Below are 17275 nucleotides of genomic sequence, written 5' to 3' on the forward strand. Positions count from 1 at the left end.
AGAGAAGTCCATGCTGCTATTCTGAGTGTTGATACTGGTTTTGGAATGGTCTAAGGACATTCATCATATATAATGTGTGCACCATAATATTTTGTTATATTGTTGCCTTTTTTTTGGTAACACTTTATTTTGATGGTCCCCCTATAGATAGTTTATTGATTGTCTGCTGACTATAACTTACTTCACAAGTACTTATCTACTTACTCTCATCAGGGTAGTATCTGTAGATTGTCTATTGAATGTTTGTAGCAATCATTACACTGTATGTAACATGTAAACTGTTATTAAACATTCTGTCAGTTAAGTGTTACCAATGTGTTATCAATTTAGGTTGTAGATGTTCAACAGCGTATTTGTAGACATGCAACTAATCCTCAACAGGTTCTCAATAGTACTTTAAATAGTCAGCATGTAGATATTAACCAATGTATCAACAGACTTTCAGTTAACATGCAGTTGTCTATAAGTAGCAACACAACATCATTTCAAATGAACCTCAAGTATAAATCTGGTTAGTTATACTTGATCTTTTGCTTTGGCAAGGATTTTCAAAAGTACTCTACTAACTGTTTGTTGCATATAAATTACCTTTCAGTAAACTGTCATTTTACTTTGAGGTAAATTCATATATTCATCTGTTGCCACATTTGGACCATCAAAATGAAGTGAAAATCTAAGAAATGCTGTTGAATGACTCTTACAAGCCAGCATCACAGGTTAAAGTCAGTTGATTTTCAGCAGACAGTCAATAGATAGTAAGTAGCGACACTGATGAGTATTTGGTTTAAGATTTAGAAAATATCAGTACCACAGTAAAATTACATATCTGCCAAATGGGAAATAAATACCAGAGTCATTAGTTTGTTCATTAAACTGCTTTTAATGAAATGCTGTAAATTAAAAAAAACATGACATATTTGTATTAACAAGTTAACATAAAACCTTTTTAGGATTATAAACATGAATTTAAGCAACAACAAAAAAGAAAGAAAAACATTTAGTTTTTAATTTAGTCATTTCAGTGATAGAACTGACTGATATCATGCAAAAGCCTTCCGAGAATTCCCTGTCTGTGTCTCCTGCCTAACCAATAAGTCCATTCTATATATATTAGATGTTTTTTGAGAGCCTTCTCTGACCGGTTTGCACGCAACCTCCACACTTCCCTTTTGAAGTTTGCCCATGCCCTTTCAATGTTTTGTGTGTGTTCCTCCTGTCTTGTTTGTTTCTCATTGTTATTATCTGTTATTGTTTTTATTTTGTTTTGAGCAATATAAAAATAAAAAAAACAACTGATGGCATCCGACTTCCGACGTGCTCACATCACGTCAAACGTGATCTCAACTCTCATGCATGCGCATATTTATTGCAGTATGTGCTGTTTGATGCTCCAACTTTTTGGAACACATGAGCTTGCATTATATGTATTCCCAGAGATAATACATTTTTCTAAAAACCTTTATTTGTGTTAATCTGAAGAAGGAAAGTCGTGTACATCTCGGATGGCATGAGGGTAAAATATGAGTAAATTGTGGGGATGTATTTCTGGGTGTACTGCATATTAAATGAATAAGAAGTGTTGTGAATCTGTTTTGAATTAAGTTGTTTTTCAAATAAAGGTTTCCCAGTCAGTGATATTAGATTGTGTATGTATTTTTATTGTTTTTGCCCTGTAACTTCATGGAAAAAGAGGGTAACAAGCACCACTTTAATTTAAAGCCCACAATGTCACACTCACCCTGTAACTACATGGAACAAGAGTATTTTTATTTTTAAAATTAAATTGTAATACTTTTGCTAGAAAAAATAATAATAATTGCACAGATATGTACCCTGTAATTTTTTGTATGTATTGGTACACTTTTATTACAAAAAGATACGCAGTGTATGTTCTTGATAAATTTCTCCCAAACATAGGGTTGTTGTATCATAATAGTAGAGTAAGTACCCCTTAGTTCTAAAATACATAACAGTATAATTAATTCTCGTGGTTGTGACCACTTTATTACATTTTGTTCCCTTATACTTACATGTAAGTACTTATAGGTACGCTATAATTACCAAAAGTTAAACTAATTTTGTTTGAATTACACAGTACTTTGCACGCTTAACTGTAACCGAACAATGTAACAATAGTGTGTCTTGTTATTACACATTGTGTTTTTTACACTGTAAAAGAAATCATAATTTTACAGAAAATAACAGATTTTTTTGATGATCATTTTCTTTCATTTTAAATTCAGCTCTTATTTTAGGTATTGTGACATTAATGACAAATTCCAGTAATTCACATTTTTTAGAAAAATAAATAAATAATTTAAATAAACCGAAAAGACACTGTTATTTCACAAGTATTTCCTGAATTATTATGATCAAATACCTTCATTGCAAAAAAAAAAAAAATCGTAAAAACAGGGTCAAATGACTGACAGCTGCCAAACAAAAACCATAAAATTAAAGTAACATATGCTAATTTAAATAAAGTGCAAAAAACTTTTGAGCTAGGCTCATGACCCTTGAGTTTTAAACATTTATTTTCACTGCTGTTTAAACTGTGTTTTTGAATCACATTTGTTATGGTAATAAATGCAGGTGAAAATCTCATCAGATGTTAGTCACTTATTTTAGATGTTATAATTATCATGTGGTGATCTGATTCACTGATATAAGTTTAAGTCAAATCTCTGAATATATTAGCTGAGGTTACATAATATATAGAGAGACTTTTAGTTTTATACAAAGTGTATGATCCATGTCATAACTTTTCACATGACCCTTGTAATATTGTGGCATCAGTATTATAACAATCTGATATTCTTAAATTATATATATATATATATATATAAGAATATCAGATTGTTATAATACTGATGCCACAATATTACAAGGGTCATGTGAAAAGTTATGACAGGTGATATATATATATATATTATAGAGAAAATGCTTTGAGGTTTTTATTTTTAGGAGTATAGAGACATCAAGAATCAGCGTATGTATCTCACCAATTGTGACAATCAACAAAGCCTTTTTGTGACTTTTGTAGTTTGTATTGTGACTAGTTCAGAGTTTATCAGATTTTATTTTTCTCATTGTCACCATTGTTGCGATTTATATGCTGATTCTTGATGTCTGAGTGAGTCTATATGGTCCAGTCAAAACATTTTCTGTATGATGACTTCATAAACTTCATCTATCTGAGTATCACAGCACTGCAGGATTATCTGCACCAGTATTGGCATGCAAAATTAACAACTATTGTTTAATGATTTAATCAGATCTTAGACTTCAGGTTGTATCAGTAAATCAGGCCTTTACATGTTGACTATCATCACTGACCAACATCATCTGATCTGAGTTTATCTTGGATTCATTGCCATAACAAATTAAATATGTATATATGTACATGTACAAACTTTATTATTTTCAATAAAACATAAATTCTGTTAATTCTCAATAAGAATGTTTTTTTGTAAAAATTCAGGAAATATATGTGAAAAAACTGTTTCTGTTAAAAAGTTTCATGAATATTTCTGTAATAGTCTTTTGCACTTTAAATTAGGAAATTTGACATTAATTTTACAGTTTTTGTATGGCAGCATTGCTAACAGTCATTTGACAGTGATTGCTGACAGTCTTATTGAAATAATTAAGGAAAGTTTCTATAAAATGCTTAAATTAGGATATTTTACTTTATTTTTACGTTTTTTGTTTGGGAGCCGTCAAATAATTTTGACTGTCATTGACCATTTTAATAAGATTTTATTTTTTACAGTGTAAACTTCCACATGTGAAGAGAATAAATGTTTTTTTTTTTTTAGGCCAAGGCTTACTTTTCGTCTGTGGCGAAACTTGCTTTCGTCAATGTGTACACATATATTAAGACCACCAACTTTTTGTCCTCTTTTTTTCCTGAGCCTCCGCATACTTCTCACACATACACTTTGCAATTTTATGGACATCTTGGACAGAGTCGCACTACTATTTGAGATGTTATCTAGCATCATATCCACCTGTCGCATATGGAGACCCTGTGAAAATCTAGACATAATGCAATGCAATATTATTGTAAAAGGACAGAATCAAAAATGTAATGTGCAGACTGTTATGGATGAAAAGGCACTAGAGATCACAGACAATAAACTTACCTGTGTATATACTTCATCCAACTAAAAAGGCTTGCATGGGAATGGGAAAAAATGGACTTGGTCCTAATGCTTTTTCTGTGTCGTCCACATGACTTCTTGCACTGCCTGCAAATAAGAAGTATTCATCATATAAAAAACATTCTTAAACACGGTAGCATTTTTTTTTTTTTTTTAAATAGTTTTAAGCCAGTTATTTATTTATTTTTTTTGCTGTATTGTTTCAGTGGTAAATATCAGTTTTCATTTCCTAACAACAACCAATTTTGTCATTAATTTAAATAATCATATTCATAAATTAATAATCCAGTGAGATTTGTGTATGCACAAGGAATCTGACAACAGCCGGTATGATCTGATCTCACCATCATTGAGTCCGTCTGTGATTACATGAAGAAACAGAAAAAACTGACACAGACTAAATCCAGAAGAACTGTGGGAACGTCTCCGAGACATTTTAAGAAACCTTACAAAAAATATATAATAAATATATGTATGTGTGTGATACCAAGATAATCTCATTTCATTTATTTTGACTTAAGTTTGAGAAGCCCTGTGGTGCTCGATAACTACCTTGTCATTGTCACCATTATGTTCTGTTACTGGCTTCATCATGGACTTTTAGTTTAAATGACCAATGAATGTGAATTCTGTATAAATTAACCAGAAACATTAACCCACCTTTTCTGGAATTGTCATATTGTTAAATTCTGGAACAATGTCTGTCAATTTGAATGTAGAAAAATAAAAGTATTTTAATCTTCCCCTTAGGGGTGAATGGAGGTAATGCACTCACTTCAATTTTCTGAAAAGTAGATTATACATGTAGAATATAAAATAAACAGTGAATGTCCGTTTATTTAATGAATTTGAGTATCATTACTGAAGGTTAAAGGTCACCCATTTTTCCTGAATCCCACCACTTTATCTAACACACCAGTGGGCCAGCAGTATTTTAAAACTAACCAATTTTAATAAAAAAAAAGTATTTGCATTTTATTGTTTGATTTCTGGTAGTTACGGACTATAAGAGGGTGACACTTTGTAAAAGTAGCAAAGAAAAAATATTAGCTAAAGTGTAATGCAGTATAATTTGTACAGTATATAATTATGTGCATTAATGCTTATGTGAACGGAAACTTCTTTTTTTCCCGTTATTATCTTCAATAAACACACATTTCTCAGCTGGCTTACGTGCCTGATATTTCCATAAATAAGTACATAATCAGATACTTACCAGATGTAACCATCTTTACAAGAAGAGGTCACTAATTTCATGCGTTTCTTGCATCGCCTGCATTTCATTCTGCCATGGAGTAATCTTTTTCTTTGCATCCACTTTATTAATTTCAGACGTGACTTGTTCGTTTCACTCACATAAACTTTCTCAATGAGTGCTCTTAATAAAGTGCTCATCTATACAGTTGATTAAATGTCCATCTATTCGTTTTACTTATTTTACCTTCTAAGTTTGATTTCTTCCCTCCAACCCGAACTTCATAACCTGAATTGTATCAAATTCAGATGTTTTAAAAATATATATCGAGCTCTGATGGCGCAATTTCAAACAGACAAATCCGGAAATGGGCGGGACTTTACGGCCCAGTTGTTTTGGGAATAAACATTATTTTAAATAAAATAATAAACTTGATGGTGTTTGTTTTTATAATATTAAATTATTTAATTGCAGTAAGGTTTATTTGTGTTATTATTTAGTATTTTTTCCTGTCCCGATGGCGATGTCACAAGGTAACTGGTACATTTCTCAGCGCTGTCGTCACACAGTCATTTCCGATTACTCAAACGATTTTGATTTAATCATGTTTTAAAGATTACTAGGGCAGATTTTCTATTCTATTCTATTAGATTTGTATGTCTGATAAAGGAAAATAAAATTGTGAGTGTTCATAAAATATTATACATTTTAGTGTTATATAAAACAGACTCGAATAGATTATTCGACACTCTTTGCAGCCAAACGCCCCCTTGAGGAACACTACATAAAATGTTTTACCGCCCAATGGATCTTCCTTAACGGCAGAAAAGCCATTTGAATTGAACTCCCGCACGGTGTGATCGAACGCTGTAACGCTCCAGACGCTCCAAACTGTGGAAAAAATGTTTTTTATTTAGTTTTTGACTTACCATTAAGTGTAAAGTGATCGGCTTTATTTGTTTCTATAAAACAGAACATATTTGTGTTATATGTTGTAATCACTTGTTAACTAGTTTTTATGCCTAAAAGCATAATTCTTGTTTTTTTGTTGTTGTTTTTTTTTTTTTTTTTTTTTTTTTTTTTTTCATACAAGTATATCCGAAATATAACAATGATAAAGTGTTAAAAATAAACTTTGTCATTTAGTAATTAGTCAGGAAGACTGGGGCCCGTTGCACAAACTGCTTAGTTATTAAAAGTTAGTCATCTATTTTTTTAAGACTTGTTATAACTATTTTAAGTCAATGCATAAAAATTTGGGTCAAATCTAAGACCAAAGTAAGAGCCCTTGGCTGACTGCTAGTTAGTCAGACTAGTTCTTACCATAAAGACTGTTTATGCAATCGGCCTGATCTTACCCTGAACATTGATACATTGATTGGATGCATGCTACTGTATGTGGTTTATTAATGTATTTATTCTTTGATTATTAGATGTCACATTACAACACCCGTAAAAAACGCAACGTGCTAGAAAGTCTAGAGGATGAATGTGAAGGTAAGTCATTTGTCAAACAGTAATCATTTAGCAAATAGCAGTTCTTACACTTGATACACTGGTTTCTTTAGTTTTATTTGTGGCCTTCAATGTATAGGAAATCTGTTTTCTCTTAATATATTTATATACTCCTCCATTATGCTGTTAACTCTGTAAACTACATAAATGTTTTATCACTGTGTTTTTGTTGTTGTTTTAGCTCCAGTGAATACAATGAAGCCAATAAAACAAGAAATGCTGATGTGGCAGAACAAGGTGGAAGTATTACAAAATAAAGTGAATGAGTTGGAAGCCCTGAACAGTGAGCTTCGGCAACAAGTAGTGGAGCTTTCAGCACAGCAAAGTAACGGCTCAACATTCATTTTATAATCTTTACACTAAAATATACATTGGATTGTATATATTATATATTTTAGATGTGTGGTTTCCATATTTGTATTCTTAAAATTTATTTTGAGCACTGTTTCAGATAGTGCACCTGAATTTCCTTTTATGTTTCATACAATGGAAAAGGAACTTGAAAATGCATATTGCATTTGTATTGATTTTGATGCAATATTTGTTATATTTCCTCCTTCAGATGATCTGATTCCTAAAACATCGGTGGCACATGAAGACACTGGCGGTGTTGTTGACCTATCTAGTGATGGGACCACACCAACTGATGTAGAATCATCAGTCACAGAAGAATCTTGTAATGACTCCTCTTCAAGTTCAAGTTCAGAAGGGACTCGTCAAAAAAGAAAAGAAAAGAAAAGCAAAAACAAGAAAAACAAAAGCAAGAAACATAAGAAGAACAAGAGGAAGGACAAGGATGAATATGACAAGATAAAACGAGGTAAACACAGCTCACACAAAGTTTTTATAGAGATAGTTGTTTTACTTACTGGAATCTGATTTCCATGCAATTAAAATTATGGGGGGCTGGAGCTTCCAAGCTTCAAAAAGGATTGATGTGATACATTCCAAGACTTGAGTCATTTACATTAGTCGTGATATATTTATGTGTGAAAAGACAGTAATTTAAATAATTTAGTAAACCCTCAAATAATTTTGATCCAAATATGTTCAGATTAAACTCACTAGGTTACACAGTATTACACTCACAAGTACTGTAATAACCATTTTAAACAAACAAAATAGCATATGACAATACACATATATATTATATTCATATATACATTATATATATATTACCTGTGTCCCAACTCAATAGCAGCAAAAGTGTTTAACAATGCAACATAAACTCATTAAGTACATTGTACCTAACAATTAATATTTTTTAAGTACGTAGTTAAAGGGATATTCCACTTTTTTTGGAAATAGACTCATTTTCCAACTCCCCCAGAGTTAAACAGTTGAGTTTTACTGTTTTCTAATCCATTCAGCCGAACTCTGGATCTGGCGGTATCACTTTTAGCATTGCTTAGCATAGATCATTGAATCGGATATAGGACCATTAGCATCTCTCTCAAAAAAAATGTAACGATGTACACGATGTAACTACAGAAGAGTCAAGTTTTAAATAGGAAAAATACAGAAACTCTTTGGTCATTTTTTTGAGAGAGATGCTAATGGTCCTGTCCGATTCAATGATCTATGCTAAGCTATGCTAAAAGTGGTACCGCCAGACGTGTGATTTTTTTTCCCAAACCAGTTGAGCGCAAACCACGCCCCCTACGCGAAAACCCCACCCCGCAGCCATGACTCACGTCTCTAGCTTGATTTCATTGGTCAACTCTATCACAGTGCTTATTGCTACATTGCGTTGAAACAAACGAACACATTTTTATACAATCATAGATATATGGATATAATATCCAAAACACAAATAAAAGGGTGTACAAAATAAAAAAAATTATGAAGTTACATAATGTAGGCTGCTATAAAACAGGAACACAGAGAAGCTTAATACTGATATATATATAATTTTAATTTAATATAGCGAACAATATGACCTTTTACCTGCATTTCTAGCCCAGAATTCAAGACTTTAGGTGCATTTTGACTTAAAGAGGCATCAAAGTAACCCAACAACGATTTAAAAGCATGTCTTTGTTTGCATTTTGCGTGATGATTAGTAATAACCAACTTGCTGACTGGCCATAGAATGCTTTATTTATCAATTACATAGTTAAAACACAAAAACATTACATGCGATTCACAATTGCTATAAAAACTTTTGAATTTTTTTTCTGTGCAGTTAATATTTTTAACAAGTTTCCAAAAATGATTTTAAAAATGGCTACATAACCTGCAGTCTGGATCTAAATTTCATAAATAATACTATGTTTGCATTAACTAATCTACTAAATAACCATTTTTAAACACACACACACACACTCACACACACCCAAACCCACCCACGTCATACAAATAATTTTATGCTTGATGTGAGTAATTCATTGCCACAGATTCTGACAATTTGTGGCGAACCCTGACAGCCCTTTTCCCTGTATATCTGCTGTAGTCATGCTCTGAACCAGAACTGCATTTTCTGGGGCGTCCAGCTGTCAAACGCTGCCTAGAACCAGTCTTAGCTGTTCTTCTGGCCACTGCTGTTGGCTGACAGGCAGCCAATAATAGGACCTGGTCGTCTAGCAGCTCGTCTTAACGCTGCTGCACGTTTTGATACTGACATCCCTTTACCAAAGCAGTAAAATGCCGAGATCAGTTGGGTCTGGTTGTGCTGCATCTTTTCAAGCTGCTTGGCCATTTTAGACATGGCATTACTGTAGTCTGGGTTTTCAGCCATTTCACTGAGCAGTCTCAGCATCCGTTTCACAGGAGACTGAGGTAAAGATGCTGTTTAAAGAGACAACAATAAAAAACTATTATATAACAACAAACACCCACAAATGCCTATTAAAAGCTGAAAAACACTGTTCTCAACAACAGGAATCACACAGTCCTGTTTAAATATATGCCTATACAGTCATCTGGTTATACTACAGTATTGCACTTGATTACATTTATCTCTTTCTATTAATCTGCCTCCATTCATTGGATTTTAAATACCTTTGTTTTAATTTACCTACTTTTAACTTACTGGATTAATAAAAAAAAAAAAGTATAAAATGTTTTTTTAATCATTTTCTTTTTTTACAGAAATAAATGGCGTATAATTGAATACACTGTAAAAAGTGCTAAACCCACACAGTTGGTTTTATATATTTTAAATAGTTGTAATCTAGTTTATTTTATTTGTTTTATACTAAAAAGTATAAATATACTTCCTCTTTACTTAAAATATATCACTTTTTACATAACAATATATTTTAAGTAAAACAATAGCAATTTATTTGGGTAGCTTTTTGTATGAGTTTGTTGTGTACAAGAAATGTTATAAAAGTGAGTTGAAATACACAATTTATTTGAGCAGCTGTCGATGTGGCATGTGTGTTCATCAAACTTAAATATTTGAAATAAAAAACACATAAAAATTAAGTTGGATTTATCCCTTTTTCACTGGCGGGGACTTTCCAAGGCAGATGCTTCCTCGGCACTTCAACTGTTTGAAAGCTGCAGCGGATCTAAATTTCACAGACTGATTAACACGGTAAGATGTGCAAGTTTTGGCAATTTATTAGTGATGTAAAGTCACGAAAAATCGTTCACTCAACTAGGAAGCTAAAGTAAGGTTTGCAAATTGTGCTGTATAGCTAGCTATCCTGCACACATGGCAAGCTAAGTTGGCTACACAGTGCTAAGCAGTGAAGTCTTGTATGCAATGATCAGAAGACAACAGCAGTTAAGACCGTGTTGTTAATATGAAATTAAACAAGTGCTTTAGTAATGCCTATTATGTTTTAAGACTACTTTGGCTTTAATTTTACCAATAATATCACTTTTAATCGTTAGTTAGCGTTAACTTACCCTGTTAACTGCCATTCACATTTTTGAACATAGACTTGAAAGTGCATGATCCAAACCTATAATTCACGACTGAAAACATTTTGTAACATGATTTTGATGTACAAATGTTAACTAAAGTGTGATGGAGAAAAAGGCAACAAAGAAGACATATATATATATATATATATATATATTTCAAAGTGCTGTGTACTGTAAATAAAGGTGACTTGACTTATTTAATTTCATCTTAATAACACAGTCTCCGGTGGGGCATGCAGCTGTCGTGGGGTCCTCGTGTTATCAGCAGCAGAGTTGTAAGTGCATTTGATAGCACTGGCTCAAAACCATAAAACTATTTTTAACCTGTTACTTAAATATTTTACATTTACCACTTGTTTTTAAACTTATTCTAACATGCATATTTTTTCTGTCTTTAGGTAACCAAGCGTTTTTGTTACCTGGGGTCTTCAGATACAGGTAAGAAAAACTTCAGAATAGATACAGTTAAAGCTATAATTATTCCCAGGTAAGTAAAACATAGGTAAAATTGCAAACAATAGTGTTGGCTCCATACAATTACATTTCTGAAATAGGTTTTATGTACCAACCACCAATAGAAGGCAGATATGATCACCTTTCTGCCTCCTACTACTGCACTAATAGAAGCTTGATTCATACTGATAAATACAGCCTACATGGTCAGTTAAATCTCAATTTTGTGAGATGCTGGTGATAGTGTGAGATCTTTTACAGTACAGTGGTGTATGTATAGTACAACCTTTTACATCAATTGCATGGTTGAAATACAGAGGTTCTCTAATTTGTGATACTTTCATCAGGCAGTGAATTTTGATCAGATTTTACTTGTTGACAGGATCCGTCTGGCTATGTGGAGAAAAGGAGAGAAGTGGTACTGAGATGCCTGATTGAGTACATGTGGGAGGGAAAGGAAGACCTCATCAGTGTCCACCATGTATGTACTGGGCTTAAAGCTACTTATCTAATTTCTGTCTGTATGTTATTACTATTGTGATGATATGGGGTAATTACTTTGTTCTTGAAATATATTTAATACAGTAATGTGATGACCAATAAGGTACAGGCAAGGAAAATTGCATTGTTTTATTGAAATGTATCCTTTGAACCAGAAAAGACAACACTCATGCTACAGTAGATCATGATAGTATAGTACCAACACTCTATGACATTGTCATGGTAGACTTCACTCTGGTCACATGCTCTAGTCAAAGTATCCATCTAGTATCCATCACCTTAAGCAGCTAAAAAGTACAACTTTGACTTTGTGTCGTATCTGTCTTCTACCAGTCTGCTATATTCATCTCAATACCTGTTTGTCTGACCAAACTCTTGATTCTTTTTTGTCTCCTCAATAGAGTCATGATGAAACAGAGGTGCACGCTGAGCTTGGCAGTTCCCCACTGAAAATATACATGCGCCATCAGCCAAACACGATTGGGATTATCACAGTAGAAGGACAGCCCATGGTCAGAGGTGTACCAAACCTGTAGAAAACCTCCTGTTTGGACTTGTCTATGCCCACAACCTCTAATATCACTCAAATCTGGTGTATACTTCTGAGATATATCACAGGCTCTTTGTGGGATTGGACCCTATGCATACTTTTGTATGTTTTGTAGGCACTGTTAAAAGTGACACTAGTTGACATTGAATAAATGTTATTGTCTTTAATCTGTCTTCCCATCTTTTTCTTCTTCAATTGAATTTGTAATTGTTATTGATAAAGTCTGTTTATGTAAAGTGATTTACTGTACTGCTTAGAATATAGACATTTAGATGTATTTTCTGAGGTTATAGCCAGGACTTAATTAAAATGTTTATTCACATTTGATTAGGTTAAATTTACTATGAGCATAAAGTTCATAAAACCTAACTAAAATGAGTACAGGTTACTTGTAGCAACACATAAATACGTTACATATACCAAGAAAATTAGGTTTATCTAACTGACTAATATAGCACTTATTAGTTAACTCAACTTGATTTTGTTGTGTTTGAATTAAGTAATTTTACAGAGTTTATTATACTTGAAAAAGGCTGCAAGTTGACTCAACTTAAAACATCCAATGCAGCCACTTGCCTCACTTTTTATAAGTTTGATCTAGGTATTACTTTTAACAGTGTACAGAATATTGTTTAGTAGTAGATCCCCTCAAAATACTAAAAAGCTCGCACTTAAGACCAAAAAGATTAAAGGCAAAAATACCAAACGGCAGACTATGCCAACGTGTGCAAAGTAAAAAAAAAAAAATAATCAAACATCCGACGTAATTTAATCAGCATAAGGTTGTTTCAAATATGCACAGCATGGAAAAATGACAATGCAAATATACTACAGCAACTGTTTGATTACCGACCAATAACCATTTTAAGGTGAACTATCCCTTTAAGGATCCCTTTAAGCTAGGGCCCAAATAAGCATCTATACAGAATTTTTAATGTAACTTTAAGCTTAATTGACTCACCTCCCTCTGAGTTACCCTGAACACAGGGGTGGTTGGAGTATGGGTCCTCTTGCATAGGTGATATTTGTTGCAGTTGTTCAGAGCTGGTCGAAGACAGGTCCAGCTGATGTGACTCTACAATTCAAAAGATACAGATAGACAAATTGAAATGTTACAAGAGTGTTTCTGTTCAATATGCCACCATAAGAAAGAAAATAAAAGAAAATACATTTAAAAAAAAAAACAGCACCATCCCTCCCTTTATACTGACCATCATCTTCAGCACTGAGATGATACTGATGATCAGAAGTGCAGGTTTCTTGTTTCGGAGGCATGTCTAAAAAAATGTATACCAATGTTGCACTGCTGTAATAGTTGTTTTGTTAAGAATTAAGCATGTTTGATGAAGTTTCTTTGTCCCACTTGAACTTCCTTACCTGGAGCTAATGTGCTTGGCGTTGGCATATTTTGCCGTAAAGGGTTTAGAAAGTCAAGAGAAACTGAGGCTGTGAAGATGATGAACAAGACATATAATCAATATAATAATTTAATAGTTAATATATCTAAAGAAGAAAGTTTTTAAAAACAGCATTAGTCAGTGTGTGTGTGACAACCTATGGTACAAAGAAATACTTACCTTTTGTTATTTTCAGCAGCTCAGCCGTTGTGGGGAGAAAGTTGATGGAGGTGATGTTGTAATTTTGCACTACTGCTGCCTGGTGTTTGCATGGTGCCCCACTATGGCCAACTGGACAAGTGCAGAGCTCCAGCTCCATGTCCACGGTATATGTGTGCCCTAATGTGGATGATCTCACCTGAAATTTCTTTTCTCCAACCTAACAGTGACATAAAGACAAAAATACAGACATATTGGATGTTTCTCAAGTATAAAAATGCACAGAACGGACCTGCATTCTCGCGTATTTCATATTGAAGTTTAACTTTGCCAGTTGATGATGACAGTATGAAAACAAGACTTAAAAGGCTTAAAAACACACGTTTTTTAATGATCCATAATTAAAAATTACATTTTACCTGAGAAATATCCGATGCTTTGATATTACTTTGTGTAGCAAGAAATCCTGACCGGTGGAATGCCTCCCAATGGCCAAGAGCAACGTCTTCATAGTACATCTCTAGTCGGGTAATGAAAAGGTTGAATAATTGAGGCAGGTTGAATGCTTTTGTCCTATGAAGTATTTTGTCTTTCAAGACACGCATTGCAGCCTCCACATAGTTATTGGTTTGGTTGCCACGGGTTGGCAAGTCCCTCCTATAGCTGAGAGCCCAACTCTCACGTCGACTGTAAAGATTCTGTAGATAGGTCAGGAATTTCCTGTATCTGTAATGGGTAAAGAGAAATTGTAAAGAATAAAAACAATACAATAAAACCCTCAGGATAGGCCTCGGGAGGGTAAATGCATCAGAAGTACTACTAAAATATTTAAGCTACCTCTAACTGTCTACTATTTTCTCTACCTGGTGGTCAAAGGGTTGTCAAGGGCTTGCTGGTAGAGTAATTCAACTGTACTCATCTCCCTGGCATAAAGCATGTCTTTTACTATGCTGAACATTGTCTGCCTGTCCTTCATCTCAACTTCATGTTCTTTGTTCCACAACCACCTCCACACAGCTTGGAGAAGATGAAATATGCAGAGCAGTTGTGCGGCTTCAGGAAAGACCTGTGCTATAGCTCCCTTCTCAGCCTTTGAGTCATCTGTCAAAAACACACGAGGGCCTGCCTCACCTCGCCCTCCAAAGGCATCATTTTTCAGTAAGGACTTCAGCAGCTCTAATCCCTCACTAATTGTCTTCTCATCTTCTGACTGTGTTATCACTATCCCAAGAGGAAGACCACCTGCACAGGTGTGTGTGAGGAGGAGAAACACCCTGCAGTTCTCCCGGTCCATGTTACCAGATGAATCCATAAAACACATTTCTCCACTATTTGAGAGAGTGTGTGTTTGTTTCATCAATGGGGAACAAATGGCTACAAGTGGTGTTCCTGCTGAAGATATTTTAAGCTTGGCGCAGGTGTCATTACAGGCTGCATTGTACGATTCTACCGGTCTTTCCAAAGCAGCTAGCATTGCCTCCCCACTTTGCTCTCCAAACTCCTGCTTTTTCAACTTCTGATACAGTCTGCAAATTAAAATTGTCTTGACTAAATAAGTTCGTCAAAGCAACTGATTTGCATCAAGTGAAATTTCACATACCTGTAGCAAAACTGAAGGTCTGGGCAAATGGCACGGTTGGCTGAGACATATACATATTTGTTGCCATGCTCAGCCAACAGGTCACTTTTAAGTACAGCCAAAGCTGAGGTTGGACTGTGCCCAACCTCAAACAACTGTGTCAGGGTTTCAATTGCCTTGACCCCTACATCCTTGTGCCTCAGTGCCTCCGCAACAAAGATGTTATGATTGTGTACATTGTACAAACGCACCGAAGTTGGGTAAGTAGGTATATGGGGATCAATGCTCCTGAAAAATAAAAACATATCACACAAAGCAGCAAGCAAAAGTACAGATTTTATCCAATCTTGACATTTCTAACCCACCTACTAGTTCCTCCCCTTTTGTCTGTAGTCTTCACCAGAGTGCAAACCATTTTTGCCTCACAACATGTATTTTTTGAAAGCCGCCTTTGATTAGCCGTGTCTGATCGGACATAAACATTGTGCTGGCACCTGTAATGAGCCTAAAGATAGACATAATATGAATGTTTAAATATGTATAGAAGTATGCACAAATCTTAGACATGCAAAATTTTTTATTTAGTTATTTATATATTTTACATTACTCTGGCAATAGAAAATTATGTCCAAACTTACATTTTGCCATTAATTGTAATTATTTTTATTATTACTCCTTTAGTTGTCCAGGAAAACATTTCATTGACATATAAGATCTCTTCTTCCAGGGAGAAAATTGCAACAAGTCCAACAGCAAAAAGTATGGATTACACAGATATATGATCTCAGTTTCAACAGTCTAACAGGGATTCCATAAAGAAACAAAAAAAGACAGGCTACATACTGTGCAAATATCTCCAAGACCTTTGGATAAATCAACCTGCAAAGCTAAAAAAATTGAAAAATGTATACGCATATGTAATGTATATGCTGTAAATTGATGATGCTTTCAGAAATAGTGTTCTAAATTATGTATTTTTATTAAATAATGTCATGAATACATTTTTTATTAATGTTTTAGATTTTATCATTTAAATTTTCAGGTATATTTCTCCAAGTGTATTGGAGATTTTGCCACAGGTTTTAGTGTCTCTCCATTTTTTCACCTCTTTATGCAATCCCAGATGGACTAGATCAGTGGTTCCCAAACTTTTTGCAGCATGCACCCCTTTCTAGTGTTTGACACCTGTCAAGCACCCCCCAACACTTTACTCTGGTTAAACTTCACATTTTTAATTGCAACAACTAAATACAAATACTCTGGTTAAACTTCACATTTTTTATTGCAATAACTAAATACAAATATTCACTGTAGATTAGAAAACATAAAAAAATCTGTTATAAATACAAAAGATTACTACCTTTTTTTTAGTGAGATGGATTGGGCCTGCATGTTTGCACACAGATCATCAAAATTCGGGGTAATGGATGACAGTTTTGTTAAACTTCACATTTTTATTTGCAATAACTAAATACAAATATTCACTGTAGATTAGAAAACATAAAAAATTCTGTTATAAATACAAAAGATTACTACCTTTTTTTAGTGAGATGGATGGGCCTGCATGTTTGCACACAGATCATCAAAATTTGGTGTAATGGATGACAGTTTTACTCTCAAATCATTCTCGGCATCTAGTCTTTGTCGATGTTTTGTTTTCAACAATGTCAGTGCAGAAAAGCCTGTCTCGCATAAGTATGTGGTTGCAAAGGGCATCAACACTTTAAGTGCTTGCTTTGACAATCCTGGATACTCCACCATTGCTGAAGCCCAGAAATCCACCAGTGACTTATTTTTAAAAAGCATGTTGTGTCTCCCATCAGATGATAACTCCAGTAATTTTTCTTGCTCTTGAAAGGAGAGATGTGGGATTGGAGGAGTAACATC

At 34.0% G+C, this 17275-nt stretch overlaps 1 protein-coding gene and 2 long non-coding RNA genes across 5 annotated transcripts in view; 2 read left to right on the forward strand and 1 right to left on the reverse strand.

Annotated features, from left to right (window-relative positions):
• LOC127987351 (NACHT, LRR and PYD domains-containing protein 12-like) overlaps window positions 1-17275 on the reverse strand; it is a 795441-nt gene that overhangs the window by 416275 nt on the left and 361891 nt on the right. The gene's annotated exons all lie outside the window — the stretch shown is intronic.
• LOC127987369 (uncharacterized) overlaps window positions 1-17275 on the forward strand; it is a 160109-nt gene that overhangs the window by 109582 nt on the left and 33252 nt on the right. The gene's annotated exons all lie outside the window — the stretch shown is intronic.
• LOC127987370 (uncharacterized) lies at window positions 10050-12859 on the forward strand. The gene is made up of 5 exons (XR_008161177.1): window positions 10050-10414; window positions 10970-11024; window positions 11148-11187; window positions 11585-11683; window positions 12105-12859. It is a non-coding gene; the product is annotated as an uncharacterized LOC127987370 (long non-coding RNA).

This window comes from Carassius gibelio, chromosome B22 (assembly GCF_023724105.1).
Source record: "Carassius gibelio isolate Cgi1373 ecotype wild population from Czech Republic chromosome B22, carGib1.2-hapl.c, whole genome shotgun sequence".
NCBI classification, from domain to species: Eukaryota; Metazoa; Chordata; class Actinopteri; order Cypriniformes; family Cyprinidae; genus Carassius; species Carassius gibelio.